We start from the raw sequence: 27531 nt of genomic DNA, 5'->3' as shown, positions 1-27531 counted from the left end.
GTAATAAGTCAAGCCATTAGCTGGGGGGAAAGTCTGCAATAAGAAAAGCACTTTGTATATCATAATTTATTTTTTAAATGCCACAAACCCATAAACAAACAGGAAAAAAAAGTAGACAAAATAAAGAAAAAACAAACATTCACTGAATGCCAAAGCGTTAGTGCGATTCCTGCGGCTGTGTCAGGTGGTAACACAATCTTTGCCATGGATCCTTCTTGGCTTATTGGTCACGTAAAAAAAGGAAAATCCACAGAAAGGCAAAATGCTTCCCGTTTCCATCCCAAGAAAGCCACAGTCATATTTACAGGGGAATGTGGAAATCGCATGGGAACATTAAAACCACATATCAGGACCTAATATCACTGGAGCGCTTTCTAACCTGCGTGCATGGAGGCCGTCTAGGATTCCAAAGATGCCTACCTTACCCTGTGGCTCCTAGAAGACCAGCCAGAGCTTATAGCAAGCAGATGGGAGACATTCAATACCATACATGCCGGCTGATGCCGGCTCCCTGCTGGTTGTAACCGTCTGGCTGGTCTTGTAGGAGATTGAGGTCAATCCTGTTTAGTATCCTACACTGCCTCCATCCATGCCGACTTGTAAACGAAAAGCCTGCACTTTTGCAGACATGCGTCTGACCTTGAGGTTTTTTCAAAGAGAATCCATCAATGGGCCTTCAATTATCAAAAGGCAGTCTCCATCACCACCATGTGTTGGTGGCTTTTGAGGGACTCTTCCTGAAGAGACTTGAGTTGCTCCTTTGAGATGGTCTTCATCAAGGCAGCAGAAAGCATGCAGCATCCCCAATTACATAAAGGACATAGATAGAGTTTTCATAGAGCCCCAAAATGAATGGAAAGTGGTACCTTGTTAGATGTAAAACCACCCCCCCCCCAATTAACTCAGAACAGCAATCTTAGGTAGGAGATGGGCCTCACAAAAGAGAGACAATTGCCAAAGAGCAGAAGCAGAATGTGCAAAAGCAGCAATGTGGCAGCTACTTTAGAATTAAAGAACTAAACAAACTTTGAGGCTGAACGCAACTCAGGCCAAATAACATAACATATTCATAACATTCACATCAACTGCTTACCAACCATTGCTTGAAGGCAACAGATACCCATTGTTTACAGTCTGCTTCCATCTGCAGGCATAGCGAAGGAAATGCGTGTCTCAGCCAAAGCACCCATCAACTGTAAAGAACCATACAGGCTCATCAGACCTATGTAAGTAAAAGTCTTATGATTACAGAATCACAGTGAAATATCCTATGGGGTGGCAAACACGTTCACTGAAGCTTGGCTCATGTACCAGATGTTGTGGTACTTCTAACATCCTTTCTCCTGAGAGGTTGAATGCTATGAATACTCTTGTGTTGGGCTTCACAAATTCCTCCAGATAAGGAAAGGCATTCAGTGAAATTTTCAGGTGCAAAATCTGGACTGAAGAGTTTTGCTCCTCTTGCTACCTAGAGTGGCAGCCACGGATCCACATAATGCTGTGGATGGCTAAGATTGACGTGATGGTGGATAATGTAGAGGAAGTAAAGGAATTTTAATACAAGCTTTCATCTCCTGTCTTTGTTTACTGCTCGTCAATTCCATGTTTTACGTCATGTGTGTGTTTTCGATTGGACAAAAGAGATGCTTCTTCCAATGGTCTATTGGATGAAGTGACTAACATGGTGTAGTACTGGTCCATACAAAACAGAAGGACCCCAGATTCAATCCCTAGTCTGTTCTACATTAGCTGATCACAACCAGGGCAGCTGTAGGCATTATCATCGTATGTTATAGCACCGAAGGAGGCCATTCGGCCCATTGTGCCCATGTTGGCTCTTTGAAAGAGCTATCCAATTAGTCCCACTCCTCTGCTCTTGGCCTCAGCACACCTGGGCTAGGGAATGGACAAATACAAAATCAGCCTGGGTTCCTACCAAGATAGGGGTTGGCTTTAACGACCTCCACAGTCCACTGATACTCACTGTTTAAGGCTCAAACGTCAAACGAAATGGCTGTCAGAGAGCCATTAGTTGGTACCAACTTAACATCACCCCAGCATACATCAGCACCTTCAGGAGAGAGGCGGAGAAAATTATCTTAAAAAAAAAGTAAAGGACAAAATATCTTTTTGCACATGCATGGCTGCTGTAAAGTCAAGAGCTTTTCCTCCTCAGCATTTCCTGTTGGTGACCAGAATCACAACAACAATGGTAAGTAGTGCTTTACACAAAAAAATACTCCTGTTTTGCACCTGGTGTTCTAGTGGGAGTCCTCCAGTGGCAGTACAACGGAGACTGTCAGGAAATTTTTGGTTGTCTAATGGCGTATACTTTCATTTACCCTGCTGGGTCTGCAGCAGTCTCGTTGATCCAGATAAACAGTGATGTGGAGATGCCGGTGATGGACTGGGGTTGACAATTGTAAACAATTTTACAACACCAAGTTATAGTCCAGCAATTTTATTTGAAATTCACAAGCTTTCGGAGGCTTCCTCCTTCCTCAGGAATAGAGAAGGTTGAGAGGAGATTTGATAGAGGTATTCAATATCATGAAGGATCTATTGTAAACAATTTTACAACACCAAGTTATAGTCCAACAAATTTATTCACATTCACCTGAGGAAGGAGGAAGCCTCCGAAAGCTTGTGAATTTCAAATAAAATTGCTGGACTATAACTTGGTGTTGTAAAATTGTTTACAGATAAACAGTGGCAGACTGTCCCAATGAAGAGGGATACAGCTGGCAATGTTGAGAAGCTCACACACTGGCCTGCAATCTAGGGACTGAGCATCGGTTTCAAAAAAAAATCTCGATTTTTTTTCTTTAAGAAAAACAACCTAATTTCCAGAGAATGGTTCAACAAGAAATGTTGCAGCTGCTCTTGTCTTTGCTCGCCTCATGTTTTGGTACTGCTGTAGGAATAATCAAAAGAGGTTATGTAGAAGGTCAAGTAACACATTCTGGAAACAAACCAAACAATATGCGCCCATTAAAGGCTTCATTTGGGTTGTCATCATTGAATCGGGAATGAAATTACCATAAGTTGTAAAGAAAAGTGACTTCAAAAGGGAAAGAAGAGCAAGAACAGAGTAGGAGGGCAATTGCTGGTCCAGTAGATGAAGTAGAATTCTAAAAAGAAATGGTACAAAGTCAGGGATGAGAGAAACTCATTAAAGCCCACCCACTTCAGTTCACTAACTCTCCCACGCAATGCACCCACAGTCCAAGATCACTCAACAAGTTGCAGATCCATCGCATCATGATTGCTTCAGGCTTTGTTTGTGGCTGCCCAGTGCAGGCCGCAGCCTGGACTCTCAGTGACGTTCTCGAACTGAAACTTCAGGAGGCTGTTGATTGATTTTTTGCATTCAATCAACAAGTAACATCTGGAACTGACTGCTAGCTGGCGAGTCATGTTGGAGGGGAAGAATCACAAGTTGGAGCAGAATTGCTCTCTCTCTCTCTCTCTTTTTACAAGGCTTTGTAAAGGTGCTATTAAAGTGTACTGTCTGTAATCTGTGGGTTTACCACAGTATACAGTAAAATCACTGCCATGCCTAAGTGACAACAACATTTTAATCTCTAGCAGTAAGTGCCCAAGAGTTTAAACAAACATGTGATGCTCAAAACACAAGAAAATGTACAGGAGTCAGCATTAGCTTGTGCAGGGACATGTCTGGCATGGAGGAGATACATGTGGGAGGTGATTTGATCGAGGTTTAGAAGATGATGAGGGGATTAGATTGCGTTTGTGTAGACAAATTGTTTCGACTGAATACGTTAGGGAGGACCACACTCTCAAGTCATGTAAGGGCAGAAATAGGTTAGATGTTAGGAGGTTCTTCTTTTCCCAGAAAATCATGGACCTACATTCTACTGGATACATATCTGAGCATTCAATTAGCTTTTTAAATTGCTTTGCCAAATTAGGAACATAGGAACTGCTAGACAAAGAAAAGACCAAGGTCCATCTAGTTCGCCTTCTACCAACCTGATAGTCGCATGACGCAATGATAATGGAGCTATTGACTAATCATAGCAAACAATCTCTATCAATTAATCTACAACAGACCCAGATATGAGGTGAGGAAAACCCCAATGGTTGAGAGCCTTGGGAACAGTCGGTCCAAAGTCACCTTTTTTCTCCCAAGCATCCACACTTACTACAAGTCATGTCTGAAATTGCTCATACAATGTATCCCAAAATGTTATTTTCTGAAAGAAATCTATCTAATTTGCATTTGAATGAATCAATACTAACTTCTTCCACCATCTCCCTAGGGAGTCTGTTCCATAGATTGACCATTCGTTCACTGAAATATTGTTTCCGCAGATTACTTTTGAATTTACCCCTTCAAGTGCAGGCCGTGTCCTCTGGTTCTACTGTTCTAGACAAGGTGAAATAGCTTGTCATGGTCTTACATTATCTGGTCCCTTTAGAATCCTAAAAGCAACAATCAGATCACCTTTCAACCTTCTCTTTTCCAGTGAGAACATGCCCAATTTACATAATCGCTCCTCATAATCCAATCCCTCCATCCTTCTGATTGCTCTCTTCTGTATCCTTTCAATAGCTGCAATATCCTTTTTGGACTGTGGCGACCAGGACTGTACTTGATATTACAAGCCTGGTCACCCCAATGATTTATAAAGTGGCAGAATGACCTCACTGTTCCTGCTCAATATTGACCAATGCAGCCAAACATCTGCTGCCAAGCATTAGTGCTTCAATTTATTGTCAATTAGAACCCTCAGATCACTTTCATTTTCCATGCAAATTATTTTCTTTCCTTTTAAGTAATAGTCCCTTCCTCGATTTTTGTCCCCATGTGAAGCACTTTGCATTTCTCTACATTGAATTTCATTTGCCACCTGTCTGCCCAACTCCCGTTGTCTGGAGACTTGAAGTGGTGCCTCTATTACTTCCAAGTCTTTTTGTAAGTCTCCTTGTATTAATTTAATTCCATTCGCTGTCTAAGACATGTCCCACATTTTTTCATCTATCATTGGTAAATTCATTTGCCATTGCAGAACCGATCTAAATCCCCCTGTAAATCATTTGCTGCAGTCCTGCCTCTATTGCTCTCACTAATTTTTTGTGCCATCAGTAAATTTGGCCAGTTTACAGTTTGTTTCGATATTAACACTCCAAGCAACGAGTCCCACAGTACTCCATTCAATACCTGCACCCGGCCCCAGTCTGGTATAATAATAAAATGAGAGTGGCATTTACAGAGCCCTTACCATTTCAAAAAACATCTCAAAACACTTCACACACTCTCTGTTTCCTATCCAGTCCTATGTTCCACCCTGTATTTATGTGGCTTTTAATTTAATTAAAAGTCTTGAAAAAGCTTTCTGAAAAGTCAAAAGAAACAGTTATCATGGGGAGTGCCAGTATTTACTTTATCTGTAACATCCTCAAAGAAGTCCAGGAGTACGTAAAATGTCAGAACTTGTATTTAAGAAAAATCCAAAATGTTAAACCAAGAAAATAAAATCACATATAGTTTCATGGTCATGTGAGACAGTTTCTGAATTCACCATGTGAGAATATTCTATTTTTTTTGGTGTTGTCCGCTGAACACAGGACTCTTTATAAACTCTTACAGGTGACAATGGGCTCATGACATCACATCAGTATAAACATCAACTTCATTTGGGTAACAGGTAACATAGTGGTTTAGCACAGTGTCCTTTCACCTCTGACACCTGGGTGTGAAAACATTCCAAACTGATGGGATGAAAGTCTCCCCTTGTAAGGATTTACAGTATAATAAATATGGCAGACTAGCTTAGTTCACTGTGAATGTGAGTTCATAGCACAAAACTGCTCATAACTTATCACAATTGATATTAAAGGGTACTGTAACAAAATGGATTTTTGCTTGGATTCAATTTTTTAAACTTGCATTATTGTGTTGCTAAAAATAGTATGTAAGGGGTTAAATAAGTATCCTTTTTCTCAAGGTGGGGACACAAGTGCATTTCAATTCTAGACATAGCAGCTTCAGAATTCCTTACATATGAATATTAATAAAACTAAGAACAACAATTGGGGTCAATGGAATGGTCATATTCATTTACAAGCAACTTGGGCCAGTAATAGAGATTAATTCCAATCAATATTGAGGAATGACTATTTTGGTTTAATTAAATCATGAGAGGCATATCATCATTTCACGATTTGCGAGGGCTGTTCAAAACCTCCTTTTCACAGTGCTAAGGGTCATGACTTTCTGAGTCCTCTGAAAGAGGGCAAGGTCCATGGTTGGCTGGAGCCCTATTTGATTGACAGCATGGTGGGCAGATACCTCATCTCACAGACTGGAAGTTTTCAGTCAGAGACAGGCGCACAGAGGCAGTCAGTATGTTTGTTAACTCGCAGACACCAGCTGAGAGGCTGGGTGTTTTAAGTTCCGTGCCAACCTGACAGGTGAAAGCAGGTCAATCTGAGGTTATAGTAACTAAACATATGGCAAATGACTTTATTTAGAGAGAACGCAAGCTGTGTCATAACATTGTAAACGTGGGAGGTTTTTCTTTGAAACAAAGTATGGACATGAACAATAGAAATGCAGAAAAAGAGGATTATTTAATATATTCAGCTGTGACAACTGTGAGCTGTTTCTTTCATTTATTTCATGTAAATGAAGCCATTCGTTGGTTCAAAGCCTATGCCTGGATTCAGTAAGAGTGCTTATCCTGTCTGCCATGTGTAAAGAGAAGAGCTCACATGGTGACACTTGACACATTACAGTAGCCGATGTACAGATTAAGGGTTCTGTGTTTTGATTCCTGGGTCATGCTATTGTTTATTTATATATTGGGCAGAAACTGGTGCACTCTGGATTATAGGGGACGCGAGGTCCACTTACAAGAATGACCAGTGCTGCCGAGCCTGAGAAAATATCTAATGACAAAATCTAAACACTGATGGGTAGAAATGGCTGTTTCCAATAATAGTGAACAAAATGCTTAATACCTTCGTATGACAATCATTTATTGGCTATTTTGATGGAGGTGTTTAAAGTAAACAGGTTGGTAGTTCAGTTAAAATAGCAGACAGAAATGTCATACAGATATGCGAACCATTCATCCATTAATATTGCCAACAGTAATTTCTATCCTTAATTTGGTAATTAAACCATAGAAGGTTAAAGTACAGAAGAAGGGCATTTGGCTCATAGCATCAGTGCCGTCTCTTTGCTGGAGCAATCCAAATATAATCCCACTGCCCTGCTCTCTCCCCATAAACCTGTCATCTTACTCACATGGGGCCTGATTCTAACTGATGGTGGGAAATGTAAAAAAAAATTGCCCTGGTGTAGTAGTAATGGACTTCTGAGGTTGAGTTTAAGACACGTTGTTTGGGCATCAATGGAGGGACCTTTACTCCGTATTTGGTTACTGTGCACCATAGCTTGGATTGCTTGAAGTAAATGAAACTTAAAACAAAACCATTGACTTTCTGAGATTATCACAGAATTTGCGAGTGATTTTTACCTGGAGGTAACTATTACCTGGGGGGAGGTGGGTAAAAGTGATTCCTTCCGCCCAACACCTCAAGAGTTAGAAGAAAAGGACTCACCACTGAAATGTTGTAATTAAGAATTGCTGTGGGGGGTGGGGGGACGATGGCGTTGATTTACTGACCCATCAACTGATTTTCCTTTTTTTGAAGTACTTACAAAGAAAAGGTCAGTGATAGTTTGGCCTCAACTCTGAATGTTGTTTCTATTTTTTCTTTTAAGTTCCTCTCCTCTCAGACACAGCTGGATTCCTGTCCTCAGCAGGTCAGCCATGTGTTTGGACAACTTACCAGGGTGGTGAGAAGGGAGCTGAGAGAAGCAGGAAATAGATTTGAAGTCCCAGCAACTTGGCCACTGCATTACTGTCAGGCAGACTCTCCACTTTCTACTTACTGTAGCCTCGCTAGACTTGCCAAACCTCACTCATCTGGAATTAAATTCATTCCTTTTGGTTCAAAATTGTGACTAATTTTGACCACCAACATATCATTTTTTTTTACAGCCGGTGTCAATCATGGAATTTTCCTGATGTTGACAGCTTGGACCTCACAAGTCTCTGGTAGATAACCACTGACACATTCTGAGCAGACGATTACTGAGAGCAGTCAAGATTTGCAGTTGGCAGGAATCCCCCATTAACCCCCCTCCCAGAGTAAAACTTTGAAATGAGATTGCTTTGTGCTGAATTTCCATCTTTCCCCTTTGTCCGAACTCACGTGTTGTGTCAATTTGTTTCAAATTTTGTAGCGGCACCGTTTTGAAAATGAGTCATAAAATGAGAATAAATAGCACACTCTAACAGGCGGTAAAGGCAGCTTCACAAGACTGTGTGTGTAAACCCTCAAAAAAGCACTGGATGCTGGGACAATTGAAGCTTTCGAGACAGAGATCGATAGATTTTTGTTAGGTAAGGGCGTCAAGAGCAATGGAGCAAAGGCGGGTAAATGGGATTGAGATACAGATCAACCATGATCTAATTGAATGGCGCAGCAGGATCGAGGGGCTGAATGGCCTACTCCTATTCCTAATATTCCTATCAAAATGCACACATAGAAATATTAACCTATGCATGAAATGATTAAAATGACTACAAGCAAACGATGCTTGAACTGCACAACATGTGAAAGACAAAGACAGGTTAACATTTTGGGATTGGCCTTTCATCGATACTGGCCAAAAAAAGTTACTGCGGAAACATTAAACCATTGATGCTGACCGATCTGCTGGGCAGGTCCAGCGTGTTTCTGTTTTTATTTCAGCTGGCTCTGCTGGGAGCGGAAGATGTGGTTGCTGTCAGGGTTTAACCGACCCACATTAAAAAAAACAGCGTATCCTTCAATTCACTATGAGCAACGCCACAGGAGATCTACTCGTCTTTAGAAAAATTGCAACATTATCGCATGGTTACATACTTTTGGAAAAAAAAATCACTAAAAAAATCTTTTTAAGTATAAATTGATGGCACAAAAAGCACAACTCCAACAAAATATACATATATATATATATATATATATAAAACAGTTATTCATTGAGGAGGTGAAACATATTACATAGAATCTAAAGTACTGAAACAGGCCAGATAGCCCAACTGGTCAATGTCGCTGTTTATGCTCCACACGCGCCTCCACTCACTCTAATTACTACTGTCCATCATCTCCCTCTATTCTCTTTCTCCTCATGTATGCAGAGGCCTGTCAAACAAGCACTCAACCATGCCAGAAAATGTTAAGACTAACTAATATAACATAAACTAAAACATTTACCATATACTAAAAGTAACAACTGATAAAGCAAAATGATTTCAAGGCTGTATGAGGTTATCAGAGCTCCTTTATCAGATTACAGGGCAAATTTAGTCAATCCCACACTCCCAGTGGGGAATTGCGATCGCGTGGAATGTGCATTGGAGAATTGGTGCTACAGTGTTGCAGCCCTATCTCCGACTTGGATTTACTTCTAACTAATTGTATGTTTCTTTTTAATTGATAAGCCCAGGTGAAGGAGGAAGTCCCGCAGTGCAGTGTAGTACAGTATCAACACTGAAGAGAGTAGTTTGAAACGGTAAGTTCAGAAGTAATCAAAGAAAATAAAGACTTACTGTTATAAATTGTCCAGCCAGGTGGTGAAGGATCGAATACTAGAGCCTGGTCTTCAGTTGCTTCCAAGCCTTTATTCACAGAGATCCACATTACCCACACCACACCATAGATAAGCTCTCATAAATGGATACAAGAGAGTTCCCAATTGATACACACCACCTAAATACAATTAACACTAATTGATATAAATCACATGGATACAATTAACACTTACATTTATATAGCGCCTTTCACAACCTCAAGATGTCCCAAAGCGCTTTACAGCCAATTAAGTACTTTTGCAGTGCAGTCACTGTTGTAATGTAGGAAACATGGCAGCCAATTTGCGCACAGCAAGGACCCACAAACAGCAATGAAATAAATGATCAAGATAATCTATTTTAGGTGTTGGTTGAGGGATAAATGTTGGTCAGGACACCGGGAGAACGCTCCTGTTGTTCTTCGAATAGTGTCGTGGGATTTTTTATGTCCAGCTGTGGTTTAACATCTCATCCTAAAGACGGCACCTCTGACAGCGCAGCACTCCCTCAGTTCTGCATTGGGAGTGTTGGCTTAGATTTTGTGCTCCAGCCTCTGGAGTGGGGCTTGAACCCGTGACTTTATGCTTGGGTATTAAAATTCTGTTGAGTGCAGTGAGAATTACACCACGTCTGACCAGTAACAATGCTGGTTTGATGGACAGGGCGATTCTGTAAAAATGCCAAAAGAAAGCAGTAATGGAATCAAATGAGCATGGCTCTCTGCTGGGAGAGCTGATAGGTGAATTTAGCCCCTAAATTGTTTCCTGTTTTCTATGAGCTAATATTTATTCACATAATTGCGCTGTCTGTAGTTTTGATAACTTGCGCTCGCTCTCATACTGTGTACATTTACTGAATGTGTGATGAATGGTGAAAACAGCAAACTCAGCTACTGTATCAATAAGACAGAACCGTTTAGTAACCAATTAACCTAAATCAGATCAATTCAAAACTAAAAGAACTAATCCATAATTTCTTGCAGCATATTAATCTGCAAATCAAAGAGAAGGAAAGTTTCTGTTACGACCAGAGCATTAGGAAACTCAACTCAATTGGATTTTACAAGATATATGAAAAGCAAAATGAGTTAATTTTGGTTAGCCAGTATTAAAAACCATTAGTCATGATAAAACTCTAAACGCATGCTTTCATTAAACAATCTTGTAAGGAAACCGTTAAAGGCTTTACAGTTGTCTGGTACGTGTAGACTAGACAAGAAGCAAAAAAAAAAATCAACATTTGCAAAGACTCACACAGGGCGCAGCAAGTCTGGTGCTGGGGACAGAATATCAGCTGTGATCCACCAGTCTGACTGTGTTAGTTCAAATCCCTAAATGATTTCACAAACAAACACAACTCAAACAGTTCTTCTTTATGTCAGTATCTGTGGAAAACCACACCCATATTTCATTCACCAGCATTTCGTTGGAGACTTCTAAAACCATCTCACCGTACATCAGTGAAGATTCAGTATAAGATTCTTTTGAAAATGTTGTAATGAGTAAATAGAAAACTTTTTTTCTTCTCCCCTTCAAACTTTTAGGCCACTTCTGTTGAGATTTCATACAGTTAACTTTGCATTTTCAGATAAGTGAAGGAGAGAAGTTTATTTGCTTGTTTGTCTGGTTTTACTGCAATGAATCAGACCATCAGGTCGTCCGTCTCCACCCCTGCCTCAGCTCATCTGCTGCTGAAACCCACATCCATGCCTCTGTTACCTCTAGACTTGACTATTCCAATGCTCTCCTGGCCGGCCTCCCACCTTTCACCCTCCATAAACATGAGTTCATCCAAAACTCTGCTGCCCGTATCCTAACTCACACCAAGTCCCGTTCACCTATCACCCCTGTGCTTGCTGACCTACATTGGCTCCCGGTCTGGCAATGCCTCAATTTTAAAATTCTCATTCTTGTTTTCAAATCCCTCCATGGCCTCGCCCTTCCCTATCTCTGTAACCTCCTCCAGCCCTACAACCCTCCGAGATCTCTGTGCTCCTCTAATTCTGGCCTCTTGTGCATCCCCGATTTTAATCGCTCCACCATTGGTGGCCGTGCCTTCAACTGCCTAGGCCCTAAGCTCTGGAATTTCCTCCCTAAACCACTCTACCTCTCTCCTCCTTTAAGACGCTCCTTAAAACCACTCCTTAAAACCTACCTCTTTGACCAAGCTTTTGGTCACCTGTCCTAATAACTCCTTATGTGGTTCGGTATCAAATTTTGTTTGATAACGCTCCTGTGAAGCACCTTGGGACGTTTTACTACGTTAAAGACGCTATATAAATGCAAATTGTTATTGTTGAGATCCCCTTTGGCTGCTTAAAATAAACCTACGACATAAAAAAGCGAGTGCAGTCGTTACTTTCACAGCTACAGGCAGAGCTGTCTGACTGGGCAAATGATCTTGGCCGCAGGTTTTCATGGAGTAGCTGGCACGTTCTCCCCTACTGCCTCTTTGGTGAAGCGTACTCTTCTGATGTAGAGCTCCTCACCGGGATCGTCATAAGATCTGCTTGGCCTGCAAATTCTTTTTTGGGAGAGGGTAACATACAGCACATCCTCCTCCAAGGCTGCCTCACTTTCCTTTCCTGCATCCTGCACTGTTCGTCCTCCTCTTCCTCCATTAAATATTGCAAGCAAGGGTGATGTCCATTGGGAATCCCACACCTAATTCTCAGAACGTCTTACTGTGGGTGAGGGCAAAAATATCCGTCTAGTCTCACAGGTTCTCAGACGCAAGTCCGGCTCGATCCAGGCACTAGGCAAAAAAAAAAATCACTTTAAAAGCGTAACTTCAGAAATCTCTCTTGAATGTTTCACCGGGCTGCAGGCTCCAAAATAAATCACTTTTGCCCGTCTCAGCTGATGCTGGCAACAGGTACGTCTCACTTATGTTATTCTAACACAGCCACGATGCATTCTGAACATAATTTATGGGATTTCAAATAAGCCAAATGCCAGGCCCCCTCATTCGCATATATTTAAAGTACTTGCCGGCAGAATCAGCAGGCAGATTGTGGAGGAGGCCCCAGGCCTGATCACAAATGACATTGCTGCCATTATGGGGTGGAAACCACGGAAACAGGTCCTGCCCCAGAATCCACCACTAAATATATGTTAAAATAACACCCTGGGAACGCCTGAAAAACGACTAATTTGGGGCCATAATATTTAATTGCATAGAAGCCCAAGTCCTGATTTTCTTCTTTTGTCTTTCATGTACTACATTCTGTTTAGTTATAGGAACATAGAAACAGGAGTAGGCCATTCAGCCCCTCGTGCCTACTCTGCCATTCGGTCAGATCGTGACTGATCTGTATCTCAACTCCATTTACCCGCCTTAGCTCCATATCCCTTGATACCCTTACCCAACAAAAATCCATCGAGCTCAGCCTTAAAAGCTCCAATTGTCCCAGCATCCACAGCCTTTTGGAAGGGGGGGGGGGGGGGGGAGTAGAGTTCCAAATTTCAACTACCCTTTGTGTGAAAAAGTGCTTCCTGATTTCCCTTCTAAATGGTCCAGCTTTAATTTTAAGATTATGTTCCCTTATTCTTGATTCCCCCCATCAGAGGAACTACTCTATCGAATCTTTTTAACATTTTAATCGCCTTGATCAGATCATCCCTCAATCTTCTAAACTCAAGGGAATACAAGCCAAGTTTATGCAACCTGTCCTCATAACTTAACCCTTTAAGCCCCTCTAAGATATTTCAGCCTCCAGATTTATTCCTGTTTATTGATAAACCTAGGTGAAGGAGCAAAGACTATAGCGTAGAACACCATTAAGAGCATGTTAAAAAGGTAAGTGAAGGAGTAATGATTAGTTAATACCACAGCTAGGTTTTAAAACTCTGTAGACTGTAGCAGGAATTCCACCATGTTTAACTAGTAACAGCAGAATGTCCTATTCTTGGAAAATATATTTTAAAAAAGCAGTAATGGAATCAACTGAGAGCTAAATTGCTTCACCATTTCATCACTCTGCCATCTGCCCTCACATTCTTTAGAAATAGCAGTTGAGAAATGATCATGATTGTAGTAATGTGATGTGGAACTGACCCTCCTTCATTTATTTCAATGGAGGTTGTATAATTACAAAATCCACCTAAGTATCCTATAATAAGCATTGTGGGATAAGGTACTGCATAATTAGAGAGAGATTCAACATATTACTTTGTAAATTACACAACTCGCTCCAATCTATGGGTATCGTCTTTTGAAGTCACTAATCTTTCAGCTGGTGGAATTACAGATAAATATATAAGTACAGTAGAGTTCCTTTGTATTCATTTTTCTTTAATGGGAGTATTAAATTGCAGTATTTTTCCTGCAGTTCCTGGGCCAGAGCAGGGGTGAAGCCTGATGCCAAGCCTCAGAAAATGATGCTCAGAGTTGGCAACGCTTGGAGTATTGTGCACAGTTCTGGTCTCCATACTATAGAAAGGATATAGAGGCATTGGAGAGGGTGCAAAAAAGATTCACAATGATGATACCAGAACTAAGAGGATGTACTTATCAGGAAAGAACATAAGAAATAGGACCAGGAGTAGACCATACGGCCCCTCGAGCCTGCTCCGCCATTCAATAAGATCATGGCTGATCTTCGACCTCAACTCCACTTTCCCACCCGATCTCCATGTCCCTTGATTTCCTTAGAATCCAAAAATCTATCAATCTCAGCCTTGAATATACTCAACAACTAAATATCCACAGCCCTCTGGGGTAGAAAATTCTAAAGATTCACAACCCTCTGAGTGAAGAAATTTCTTGTCATCTCAGTCCTAAATGGCTGACCCATTATATGTATGTGCCCCCTAGTTCTAGACTCTCCAGCCAGGGGAAACAGCCTCTCAGCAATTAGCCTGTCAAGCCCCCTCAAAATCTTATATATTTCAATGAGATCACCTTTCATTCTTCTGAACTCCAGAGAGTATAAGCCCATTCTACTCAATCTCTCCTCATAGAACAACCCTCTCATCCAAGGAATCAATCTAGTGATCCTTCATTCCACCACCTCTAAGGCAAGTAAATCTTTCCTTAGGTAAGGAGACCAAAACTGTACATGGTACTCCAGGTGTGGTCTCACCAAAGCCCTGTACAATTGCAGCAAGACTTCCTTACTCTTGTACTCCAACACCCTTGCAATAAAGACCAACATAGCATTTGCCTTCCCTAGTCCTGCTGTACCTGCATGTTGACTTTCTGTGTTGCATGTACAAGGACACCCAAATCCCTCTGAATACCAACCATTTAATAGTTTCTCACCATTTAAAAATATTCTGTTTTTCTATTCTTCCTACCAAAGTGAATAACCTCACATTTCGCCACTCACTTATCCTGTTGATATCCCTTTGCAGACTCTTTGCGTCCTCCTCACAGCTTATTTTCCAACCTAGCTTTGTATCGTCAGCAAACGTGAATACATTACACTCAGTCCCTTCATCTAAGTCATTAATATAGATTGTAAATAGCTGAGGCCCAAGCACAGATCCTTGCAGCACCCCACTAGTTACAACCTGCCAACCTGAAAATGACCTGTTTATCCTTACTCTCTGTTTTCTGTCCATTGACCAATCCTCTATCCATGCTAATATATTACCGCCAATCCCATGCGCCCTTATCTTGTGTAACAGACTTTAGTGTGACACCTTATCGAATGCCTTTTGAAAATCCAAATATATTACATCCATTGGTTCCCCTTTATCTAGCCTGTTAGTTACATCCTCAAAAAACTCCAGTAAATTTGTCAAACACGATTTCCCTTTTATAAAACCATGTTGACTCTGCCTAATCATATTATGATTTTCTAAGTGCCCTGTTATCATGTCCTTAATAATAGATTCCAGTATTTTCCCGACAGCTGATGTCGGGCTAACTGGCCTGTAGTTCCTCGTTTTCTTTCTCCCTCCTTTCTTGAATAGCAGTGTTACATTTGCTACCTTCCAATCCACTGGGACTGTTCTAGAATCTAGGGAATTTTGGAAGATCACAACCAGAACATCCACTATCTCTGCAGCCACCTCTTTTAAAACCCTAAGATGTAGGCCATCAGGTCCAGGGGATTTGTCGGCGTTTAGTCCCATTAATTTCTCCAGTACTTTTTCTTCACTAATATTAATTACTTTAAGTTCCTCACTCTCATTAGACCCTTGGTTCCCCACTATTTCTGGTGAGGCTGAACAGGCTTGGGCTCTTTTCTCTAGGAAAGAGATGGCTGAGGGGAGACCTGATAGAGGTCTTTAAGATAATGAAAGGGTTTGATAGGGTAGATGTAGAGAAAATGTTTCCACTTGTGGGGGAGACAAGAGCTAGAGGTCATAAATATAAGATAGTCCCTAATAAATCCAATAGGGAATTCAGGAGAAACTTCTTTACCCAAAGAGTAGTAAGAATGTGGAGCCTGCTACCACAAGGAGTAGTTGAGGCAAATAGCGTAGATATATTTAAGAGGAAGCTAGATAAACACATGAGAAAGGAATAGAAGGATATCCTGATAGGGTTAGATGAAGTAGGGAGGGAGGAGGCTCGTATGGAGCATAAACGCCGGCATAGACCAGTTGGGCTGAATGGCCTGTTTCTGTGCTGTAGTTTTGATGTAACTCATTGATGTAACTGGGACACACACAATAGAAACCCAACATGACTTTACGCTTTCCCCCCCCTCCTCCAACCAAATCCTTGAAAGAAACTTCCAGAAGCTCCCTTGGGTTTTGGACATGAGTACATCACAATTTATTCAACCCCATTTCAGTTATGATGATGCAGTCACACCCAGAAATTATTGCCACATCACTCTCTGCAACAGACTTCGAGAGCAACTGCTTTATTACATGACAAGTAAAAAAACATAACAGTATCAACCCAATCCTCTACCCAGGAGAGTGTTTTGCAGCAGCTGGTAATGATGAATACAACATGCAAAATTGTGAAAGAAAAAAAAGAAAGATTTTCATTTATATCTTGCCTTTCACAACCTCAGGACATCCCAAAGCACTTAATAGCCAATGAAGTACTTTTGAAGTCTAGTAATGTAGGAAACGCGGCTGCAAATTTGCACACAGAAAGATCCCACTGGATAAATCACCCCCTATGGTTCACAAAACTAGAGGTGAAAGCTTGCACAGCTGAATGTTCTAGTCACAGGTGGGGGCAGCCCTGTGGTACGTACGTTGGCTGCACCAGGTGGGGGCAGCCCTGTGGTACGTACGTTGGCTGCACCAGGTGAGGCCAGCCCTGTGGGAACATTGGCTGCACCAGGTGAGGCCAGCCCTGTGGGAACATTGGCTGCACCAGGTGAGGCCAGCCCTGTGGGAACATTGGCTGCACCAGGTGAGGCCAGCCCTGTGGGAACATTGGCTGCACCAGGTGAGGCCAGCCCTGTGGGAACATTGGCTGCACCAGGTGAGGCCAGCCCTGTGGGAACATTGGCTGCACCAGGTGAGGCCAGCCCTGTGGGAACATTGGCTGCACCAGGTGAGGCCAGCCCTGTGGGAACATTGGCTGCACCAGGTGAGGCCAGCCCTGTGGGAACATTGGCTGCACCAGGTGAGGCCAGCCCTGTGGGAACATTGGCTGCACCAGGTGAGGCCAGCCCTGTGGGAACATTGGCTGCACCAGGTGAGGCCAGCCCTGTGGGAACATTGGCTGCACCAGGTGAGGCCAGCCCTGTGGGAACATTGGCTGCACCAGGTGAGGCCAGCCCTGTGGGAACATTGGCTGCACCAGGTGAGGCCAGCCCTGTGGGAACATTGGCTGCACCAGGTGAGGCCAGCCATTGTAGCTTGCTCCACACAGTTACGGCCAGGTAGGTGCACCTCCACCTGTGAGCGTGAATGGAAAGGTTGCAGCAGGTGGGTGCAGTCTGCCTCTGGTCTGACCTGCTTGGCATCATTCTCTCTTTTTCTTCCAAAAAGCCTTAGTGAAAGGGGGTTTCTCAATAGTGAAACCAATGGTCCAAAAATCATGGACATACCAAAATAAAACACCAATGCCAGTGGCAGAAAGCCAAGTGGTAACTAAGTGGAAACAGGAAAGAAATTTTAAAAGAAAAATCACAAGAAAAGGTTCAGAAATAGCCCCATAATAGCTACAAATCTTAGTATTGTGCTCTTGAAATGCACTTCCATAAACAGCGGTCTCCTAGCAGCTTTGGGTCATGTTTGATGTGGGTGCATAGATGACCGAGTGCTTTAGCAGCATATTCACAATCAGTAAAAAAGCAAATCGGCCCAATCGACCTTATTTTGGCCAGGATTATACTTTTACTTGCCTGGGTTGGACAGGTTTCAGTCAGAATTAATCTTTTTGTTCTTGTTATAACCGTATTTCCCCAGAGACAGCTCACAGGGCGCTTGTTCACTGGATGTTAGGCTCTCTGTTATTAAAGTGAGAATTTTGAAAACGCTGGCGAGAGTTTTTTTTTGCTGCTGAGTAACTAACTCCTCAACACAACACAAAAGTAAATTAAATTAGTAGATATGGACATACCAACAGCATATGGCAACATACAATGAATTGCTCGCTTAATTTACTGCGAATATGAACAACACTGATCCAAAACTGAAATCTAGCTATAATTAAAATTTAATAACTACAGCCAAAACAGGAGGGAAAAACAAAAGAACAGCCATCCATTTGGATTTGTTCCACAAACGTCAAGACTTACTTCAATAATAAATCAGCATTAACAAAAGAAAATTACCTGTGACATTCCGCCAGCAGCTTGGAGCATTGGTGCTGCTACTGGAAGAGGTTGGAAATCCTCAAGTTAACCCCAATAGCAATGTCCCTTTCTTGAGGTCACATGCAGTGCTATGAGATAAGCACCAATTTATTATTGTCACTTTTAACAGAAGATACATGGACCAATTTCCACCAGTTTTCATTTCCTATAAAGAAAAATACCTTACATTTTATCACTGTTACTATCTGATGTTGTATATTAAATATGACAGCATCACTTTCTCTCCTTAAATCTAGATTGTCGATTCAAAACAATGTAAAACCACCAGTAGTTTTTCCCACAGGCGAGGGAGGCCATTCGGCCCATCTTAGCTCATCCATCCAGAAAAAAAGCTTACATTCCCCCCCCCCATCAGAGTTCTTGAATGAGTTTAAGGTTTTTGCCTCCATTATCCTCTCCAGAGAATTAATCCAAGTGTTGCTCACGCTATTTGAAGAAGATCTTTCTGCTATCTTTCATAAATTGTCTTTTTAACCAGTTTTAACCTATGCTCCCTCGTCCTTAACTTGAAACAGTGCTCCAGATTTACCTCATCATTGCTCTACACTACAAGGTCCCCTCACTGTCCTCTCCTTTCAAGTCCCAGTTTCTCCAGTCCTTCCTCGTCACTCAATCCTTTGACACCAGTGATCAGCCTCATGGCTGTTCTCTGCATTGCCTCCAGGCCCTGAGTTTATCCCTAATGTCTTGACAATCAGAACTGAAGAGAGCGTTCAAGGTGAGGTCCAACTAGGGCACTGTAGTTTTTAACCTGACGTCTTTTGACTTGTACTTAGCAATTTAATTTAGCCTTCTGCTCACTCTGTACATTGACATTCCCCAGGGGTTTGACATGGTGAGTGTATGCAATATCAATCAATCCCTCCCCCAATCAAGTCTTTAACTTGGTCTTTAGCCACTTCTGCACCATCCACAGTATAGCTGTGACACCCATTTTTCCTTCCAATGTATCATACTTGTCTGTATTGAATTTCATCCATCCCTGATTTGTCCATTTTCTGATTGCATCCAACTCCTTCTGCAGGTGCCTGCCTACTTCCCTGATTCAACCACCCTTCCTTTCCACCACTCTCCCCTACCTCCTCAATTTAGTATAATTTGCCAATCGACCAGTTTTCATTGGGTTGTTAATGAAAGTCACTAATGTAGATTACGAGCAGCTTACAGCCCAAGTTCAGTAGCAGCCTTTCATGGAGAACTTTTATAGGTCAGGCTTTTTGGAACGCTAAGCACACCACATCATTTTGTGTTAGCACAATCTAACCTTTACAAAGAAATCGATATACTTAAGCATACTAGCATATTTAACCCAGTAAATAGGGACCATTTAAGGTCCTGCATTACATAGGATTAGAGGAATTGTTAAGCGAGAAAAGGCCAAGGTCCATCTAGTTCGCCTTCTACCATCCTGATAGTCACATGATACAATGATAATGGAGTTGTTGACTAATCATAGCAATCAATCTCCATCAATCAGTCTACAACAGACCCAGACATGACACGAGGAAAACCCCAGTGGTGGAGAGATTTGGGAACCATGGGTCCAAACTCACCTGTTCCTCCCAAGCCTGCTACACTTACCACATGTCATGTCTCAAATTACTCGTATACTAGATCCCAAAATGTTATTTTCTGAAAGAAATCTATCTAATTTGCATTTGAATGAATCAGTACTAAACGCTTCCACTGTCTCCCTAAGGAGCCTGTTCCATAGATTGACCACTCACTCACTGAAATATTGTTTCCTGGCCATTACTGGCAAGGACAATAATTGCAATTGAAATTGACATCGCAGTTTTCGATGTGGCAATATGTGAAAGTGAAGTTGACATTGCAGCGTGAAATGTGATGTATGGATCCAGATTCACGCACTCTCACCTGAAACAATGGGGCCAATAATCCAATCGCAGACACCTGATCTGTCGAAGCAGATTGTGTACCTGCTCAGGAGCAATTGTTCAAAGCGTGCAATGTGCCAAGGCACCGACTACACCTCAATAGAGTCGGCCAGTGAAAAGAGCACTGGAAGGCCCCTCAAAAAATTGTAAATTAGAGGGCCTCCCAATAATGGAACTGGAGCACCTAAGCTCATAGATGCATTTAAGGGGAAGCTAGATAAACACATGAGGGAGAAAGGAATAAGGATATGTTGATCGGGTTAGATGAAGAGGGGTGGGAGGAGGCTCGTGTGGAACAGAAATGTTGGCATGGACTAGTTGGGCCGAATGGCCTGTTTCTGTGCTGTAAATTCTATGTAAAAGTTGCTCTCCAGCCTCGCAACACCCATCTGGAATGGATGCTGAAGAGGATATCCCAGTCTGAAACATTTTAAAATCCCCAGTCTAGTGATCCCACCCCACCATCCTTGCCCCCTCCGCCCAGAGTCCCACTGCCACGTACCCCTCCCCGCCCCACGTCGGAAAATCCTGCTGGCACACTATGGGCGCCCCCACTTGGTGAGCACGGCAGGTCGTAAGTAAGGCACCAACGAGCCGACCCTCCATTAATGGGTGAGATCAGCTCGTTCCTGCACAGGTGTACGGTACAGGACCAGCACTGGCAGCACTGTTTACAGCTCCCATTATCAGCTCAATGTCATTTTTGTATATGTCACTCCTATATTCTCCAGAAGAGCATAATATCTATATTTGTCATTTCTTTCATCGAGTGTCTGACTGACACAAAGTTCAGGAGCTTCATGTGAGGTATATTTTATTCTGGGACGGTTAAAGAAATATCACTGTAAACCTCCCACAGAGGTATGAGTTTAAAAGCTGGCTCATCGCACTCAGAGTGGGAGTTTTGGCAATGGAAATATATTTTCTGTTATAGTTACAGACAGTATCTTTCCCTGTTCCTCCTACCTACACTGTTAATTCAAAGCTACCACAGATCAATTCCACTCAAAATCTCTTCTAAAGCCCCACTGTTAGTAAGAACTTCTTCCTTGCAAGCAAGGGGGGAAAAAATTACTGCTTGTAAACAAATTTTCAATTTTAGAACTTGGGCAACTCAAGCAAAATCAAATGCGGCCAAGTGGCACAGCGCAACAGAGGAGCAAGAAATGATGGGGCTCTGGTTCATGGACAAAATTCCATACATCTCGAGCCGATAATCTTAGCTAGGCTTCCTGGGAGAGGGTGTTGAGCAGTGGCAAGCGGCTCTCCCACTTTTTTAGTGCTCTGGTCAGCCCACACCTTGCTACATCCAGTTGTGGTCACCAAGAAACAAGGGAGACATTCAAGCGTTTCAAGCATTGCAGAGACCCGGTGATCTGTGGTCTGAGTTAGGAGGAAAGACTGGGGAAAAATTGACTTTTCAGTCTCTAAAGGAGGCATCTGAGAGGTGATCTTATATAAAAAGGTCGATAAAATTGTTAAGGGATTGAAAACAACCAAACCTGGAATATTACTTTAAATTAAGTTATGAGAGTAGATCAGGATCAAATTAATAGGAGATAATTAGAATGATCAGAATGGTCTCCTGGACTAGTTTCGTTTGCCTAGGGGGGCGACAGAGGCGATGAATTTCCCAGATTTTTTCCCCCCAAATTGGCTTGGGTTTTAATCTGTTTTTTCGCCTCTTCTAGGAGATCACATTGTTTTGGGTAGGGTAGGGGGTGTATATATTGTGATTCCAAAATTGTGTGGGACAGACTGGATGGACCAGGGGGTCTTTTCCTGTCTGTCAATGTATAATTTTAGGACCGATATCAGGAAATTCTTCTTCACATCAAGTGTGATCAATATGTGCACTAGACGTCCAGATAGACCAGTGAAGGTGGAAACCCTGGAATCATTTAAGAAACAGTTGGATGCTGTAATGGGGGGGGAACTTTAGGATATTTCTGAATGGATGAATTAAGATTGGCCAAACCGCCTTCCTCATCCGTAATTACCTCATGAAGGACGAAGGGACCAACTCAAACCAAGTTGCTGTCCTACCCCACCAGTTACAGGTGCATCACTGGCAGAAGCATTGGAGCAGGTTGCCTGATTGCGCTCTCCAATGAAGAACAGATGGGTCGGAGGGAGGGGACTTGAGCAAAGGAAGGAATAATTATAAATGCTGGGAGGAGAGTGGGTTTTGTAGAAATACAAGTTAATTTGCAATGACAGCGCTTTGCAGAAGGTTTCTTTACAAGTGATCACTCATCCTGTAGGTTGTACTTTAGAATTCTCCAAAACATGCATAGGTCACAGTGAATTTATATTTTTACTGCCATGTTTAATTATACATCAAGATGGGGAATAGAACCCATTCCAATATTTTAAATCCAGTAAAGCCCGGATTAGGTGCCGAATAAAACTCCTTCCGCAATGTCCAAACAATATGCTTCAACCTGAATATCAGAAGACAGCTCGATCGCACCAGCTGAACACTTTAATTTCTCATACTTAGCCAGTTTTTATGCTATTGTTCAGTAATCAGCCAATTTATTGCCACTTAATGTAGAATGATACATAGTTTTATCTTGCTGGCCTGCGTCTACTTGGAGCTGACTTGAAGCTGCTGAAACTCATTTCAATTCGCATTCCACAAAGTGGAGAAACTTTCACCCTCTTATTCTTAGTGAGCCAAGTTTCTGACATGTGCAGAAACATAATCTTAAAATTAGAGCTAGGCCATTCAGGAGCGAAATCAGGAAGCACTTTTTTCATACAAAGGGTACTAGAAATCTGGAACTCTCTTCTTCCCCCCCCTCCAAAAAAAGGCTATGGATGCTGGGACAATGGGAGCCTTCGAAACGGAGATTGACAGATTTTTGTCAGGTAAGGGATATGGAGCAGTGGCGGGAAAATGCAGTTGAGGTGCAGGTCAGCCATGATCTAATTGAATGGCGGAGCAGGCTCGAGGGGCTGAATGGCCTGCCCCTGTTCCTTATGTTCCTAACCCAACAGCATGTTTAATATACTTCAAAACCAGGTTACTGGGGATGATATAAGGCACTATATAAATGTAAGTTCTTTACTTCTAACCCATTGTGGCAGACTCTATAATCCAACAGGGCACTCTATGACAGATAGTTGTCTTCAGCATGGTGCAATGATCTACACAGTCAGCCACCTTGGTCTCCTAGATGCCGAAGACCAATGTCACTTATTTGTCACCAATTGCTTAATCCAGCCACTCGTGTGAGGTACTTTAGTAAAGAGATGTGCCTGCCATAAGGCTGGCTGGCTCCCTTCCAATGTACTCAGTGACAGGCCAGTCTGGGTCATAGTCCCTACAACCATCTGTCCTTTTTGCCACAAATCCACCTCACAGTTTGCTCCTGGGCCTGAGGAAGTCCTTCATTGCACGCCTAGAAATTCTGAACCATGAAGGAGGATTGCTAGAACATGTCTTATATTCTGCCGCATTTGGGCCCATAGGCATGTGTTCAGGCTGAAGTTGACATCCACCAGGACCCCCAGATATAGATATCAATCAACAATTGGGACAGATGTCCCTTGTATTTCATAAATCAAAAACTTCCAGATCCCATCTTGAATGGTGCAAAACTAAATGACCACCATTAGGGGTACCCATCACTATATCCCACTAATAAGCCCTTTGGTTAAGATGGTGGGTAGGCAGCATTAAATTCCCAGGTCAATCCTCCAACAACACAATGTCATATGTGAAAAGGAGAACCACGATACCTTCAGAAATGCCCACAACAGACATTCGACGCCATTCTTCACCCTGTCGTCTCTAACAATGCCATCTAATATATCATTGAAGACAACACTGGTAGGTGGGATGGGGGAAGAGATTGAGAAGGATAGTGCCAGCATGGATTGTGCGTTGGGGAGCAAAGAGTACCAGGTTAAACTGGGAGCAGGGATGGGAAGACAATGCTTCTGTGAACTGTGTGGTGTTTGAAAGGGGTAGAATGTCTGCGAGCTGGCTACAGAGAGGGTAGAGTCTTTGTGAACTGTGGGAGTGGGGGGCGGGGTGGGTGGGGAGAGAGGAAGAGTGACTGTTGAGGAAGTGACGGTCTGATTGGTTTTTTGAAAACCCAAATGTCACTTATTTTTCATTGCAAATCAATTGTAGAATATAAAATTGTTTGAAATTAACTAGAATGCAGCACCTTTAAAATAAAAGTTCAACATTTTCCAGGGGAGCGTGCCCCCAGACATAAACCAATAGTTGCAGGGAAGAGATGGGTGGGGACAGTGCCCAGGCACTACTTTAAATTTGCTGCCTACGGGAATGGCCAATTCCTTGTGTGCTATTAGATCAGATTATTTTTCTTCCAGTAAAAATGTATTTGCTGCTATTGGGAGAAAGACCTTTTAAGGTATAATAAGAGAACTAATTAATTTTCAAATGCAAATATAGTTTTCAATAAAATTGAGCGAATGTCCCTTCCTCTATAGATTAAAAAAAATGAATGTCAGTGCCAACTCCCAACATGTTGCAAAATGCACCAAATGAAGTGTCAAAAATCAACATTTCTGATGAGGGGAAACATGTCCTTAGCCTAATGCCCCCTCAGAAAATAAATCTTGTACTTTCAACACTTGTATCTTCGTTCAGGTTTTTATATGACTATGTTTCTTTTCCCTCCAATATTAGTAAAGTAATGTTGAATTGAGTGCTGAAAGACGTGTCAGCCTTGGCTCAGTGGGTAGCGCTCTTGCCGCTGAGTCACAAAGGTCATGGGTTCAAGGCCTACTGCAGAAGACTTGAGCACAAAATCTAGGCTGAAACCGCACTGGAGTACTGAGGGAGTGCCGCACTGTCAGAGGTGTGATCCTTTGGATGAGATCTTAAACCCAGGCCCTGTCTGCCTTCTCAAGTAGATGTAAAAGATCCCATGACACTATTCCAAGAATAGGGGAGTTCCCCCTGTATCCTGGCCACAATTTTTCCCTCATCCAACTGAAACAGATGATATGGTCATTATTTCATTCCTGTTTGTGGGAACTGGCTATGTGCAAAATGGCTGCCGTGTTCCGCTACATTACAACACTGACTACAGTTGAAAAATACTTTGTTGGCTGTGAAGCACTTTGGGACATCTTGAGGCCATAAAAGGCACTATATAAATGCAAGTTCTTGAATTTAGCTATAACAAGAGCAAATGTTTCGCTACACTTTGATTTTGACAGCTTTTCTGCGACCGTGTCTGCTTTTGTGAAGAGTTGGGCAGCTCGCGCAAGTTTTCTAGGTTGGCAAGTATGGTTAAATGCACTTTCCATCGCCTTCAATTGTCTTACCAGGGGTATAACCGGATATGAAAAAAATTGAAGCATACAATGTTTGAAAATGTCTAACCAATTTAAGAAACTTGTATGATGTTGACTTGAACTATCTTTAGTATCATTACGAATGTCAGGAACATTTCAGCTATCTGGAGTTTGGTTAAACATTTTAAAGTAAGTGAGATTGATTAAAGCAACTAAGTCATCGAGGACCCAAACTCCAATCAACCACCAACGACATATCTGTGAAATTTCAGACTTATTGACTGTCAGTAATAAACAAAAGTTCACTGTTGAAAGTTTTAGATACTGCTTTTCAAATAGTTAAGGAGAAATCACTCAATCTAAACAAAGCTAACTCTATAAACTACTTTATTTCAAACTATGCAGCCATTTACTCACTGTGAATTTACAGCTCAGGAGACTTGAACAATCTATTAAAAAAAAATCAAAGAAGACTTCGCAAACCGCAAACCATAAAGAAAATATTTGGAGAAAGGATACACAAAAACAAGCAGCAGGTATAAATAAGCTGTCAGCTGCCTCCAGACTTACATTAAGTGGTGGGGACAGGGTAGGGAAGAAAACAGACAAAACAAAGCTTAGAAGAGGCCAGCAGACAAACCTAAAGGAGTCAAGTAATGAAAGAAGAGGCAGGGCTGATCCAGAGAAAGATAAACAATGTATATTCAATTGACATCAATTGTCTACGTTTGGTGATTTAATGCAGTTTCTCAGACAACCATCAAGTTATTTGGCAATTGTACTAATTGTACATTAGTGCTCTAACTTGTGTCCAATAGAAATCGCTGACTAGCTACATCTGTGGCTATGACAAGACTGCTTTAGCCACATGCACTAATTTTAATAGAAAGCACCTTACATACACTCACACAATACAGGTAAATGTACTTAACGTGTGCATATAACAAACATCTATCATCATTCAGCAACCACGGAAGTAAAGCACTCACAATGATCAAAAAACACTCGCACACTCTGTTTCTCGTCTTTCCATTTTACCAACAAATGCGCAAAAGGGTTAAAGTTCACATGCATACGCTGTGTGAATATGAGTATTGAGATCACATGCCTAATGATGGGGTCTATTGCTTATTTTTTTAATTCACTAATCAGAAATCCAATCAGCCGTATCTGGATTCCTGATTAGCCACAAGTGACTAGTGGCTAACGTATTGGACAATGCTGCTATAACACTCTTCACTAAATATATAATTCAAAGGATCTGAAACCGGGTGCCAAGGCTGAATAGTATAAAGGCCTGATGTTGATCACTTAAAATCAGCATAAATACATGATTACAGATATAGATTCATCAAATAATAATGGAAAATTAGGTTAAAATAAATGACATCCGCTTTCCTGAATGGAGATATTAGCCCCCTCCATGTTATGCTTTGCTGTCTAATCGGATTTGCTCTTTTAACAAGGGACTGGATTCCAAATTGGAAGTTGTGCTGTGATGTGACATTTTAAGGCCATATTTTAATATCCTGTGATGTCACATTTAAAGGATGAACTTTACCCCATGTCCTCAGTCCTGAAGAATATACTATCAGAAAACAATCACCTTCGAGTAGTTGGGTGGGCAGTTAAATTGGCTCCAAAAGCTTAATTTAGGAGAAAGTACAAAACTCAGGAAGAAGTGCATTCGCCATCAGCATGGAACTAAAATCAGGAGTGCCATGAAGAGAAATCAAGCTCCAACATTTCCAAATCACCATTAGCTTTTGGGGGAGGGGAGGGGAGGGATGAGCACTATGTTTGTAATGTACTGTAGAAACAATGATTTCCCAATGGGTGCATGTGAGTGGGGAACTAACTATTCTTACCATAGACTGTGATTATAAGGGGTGAGAATTAAAGAAAGAATGGACTTGCATTTATTTAGCGCCTTTCACGACCTCAGGATGTCCCAAAG

The 27531-nt window shown here is 41.9% G+C and overlaps 2 long non-coding RNA genes across 2 annotated transcripts in view; one reads left to right on the top strand and one right to left on the bottom strand.

Moving 5' to 3' along the window:
- Positions 1-1103: 1103 nt before the first annotated feature.
- On the bottom strand, positions 1104-2448 carry LOC137300437 (uncharacterized). The gene is made up of 3 exons (XR_010958090.1): positions 2254-2448; positions 1985-2071; positions 1104-1193 (listed from the first exon to the last, which is right to left on the bottom strand). It is a non-coding gene; the product is annotated as an uncharacterized lncRNA (long non-coding RNA).
- Positions 2449-9524: 7076 nt separating this feature from the next.
- Positions 9525-27531, top strand: part of LOC137300436 (uncharacterized) — a 32403-nt gene continuing 14396 nt past the window's right edge. Inside the window, exon 1 of the long non-coding RNA XR_010958088.1 lies at positions 9525-9595. This is a non-coding gene — a long non-coding RNA (uncharacterized lncRNA). The remainder of the gene's footprint in view (positions 9596-27531) is intronic.

The sequence above is a fragment of the Heptranchias perlo genome, chromosome 31 (genome assembly GCF_035084215.1).
Source record: "Heptranchias perlo isolate sHepPer1 chromosome 31, sHepPer1.hap1, whole genome shotgun sequence".
NCBI classification, from domain to species: Eukaryota; Metazoa; Chordata; class Chondrichthyes; order Hexanchiformes; family Hexanchidae; genus Heptranchias; species Heptranchias perlo.
Note: the sequence above shows the minus strand (reverse complement) of the source record. Positions and strands in the feature narration are given on the sequence as shown.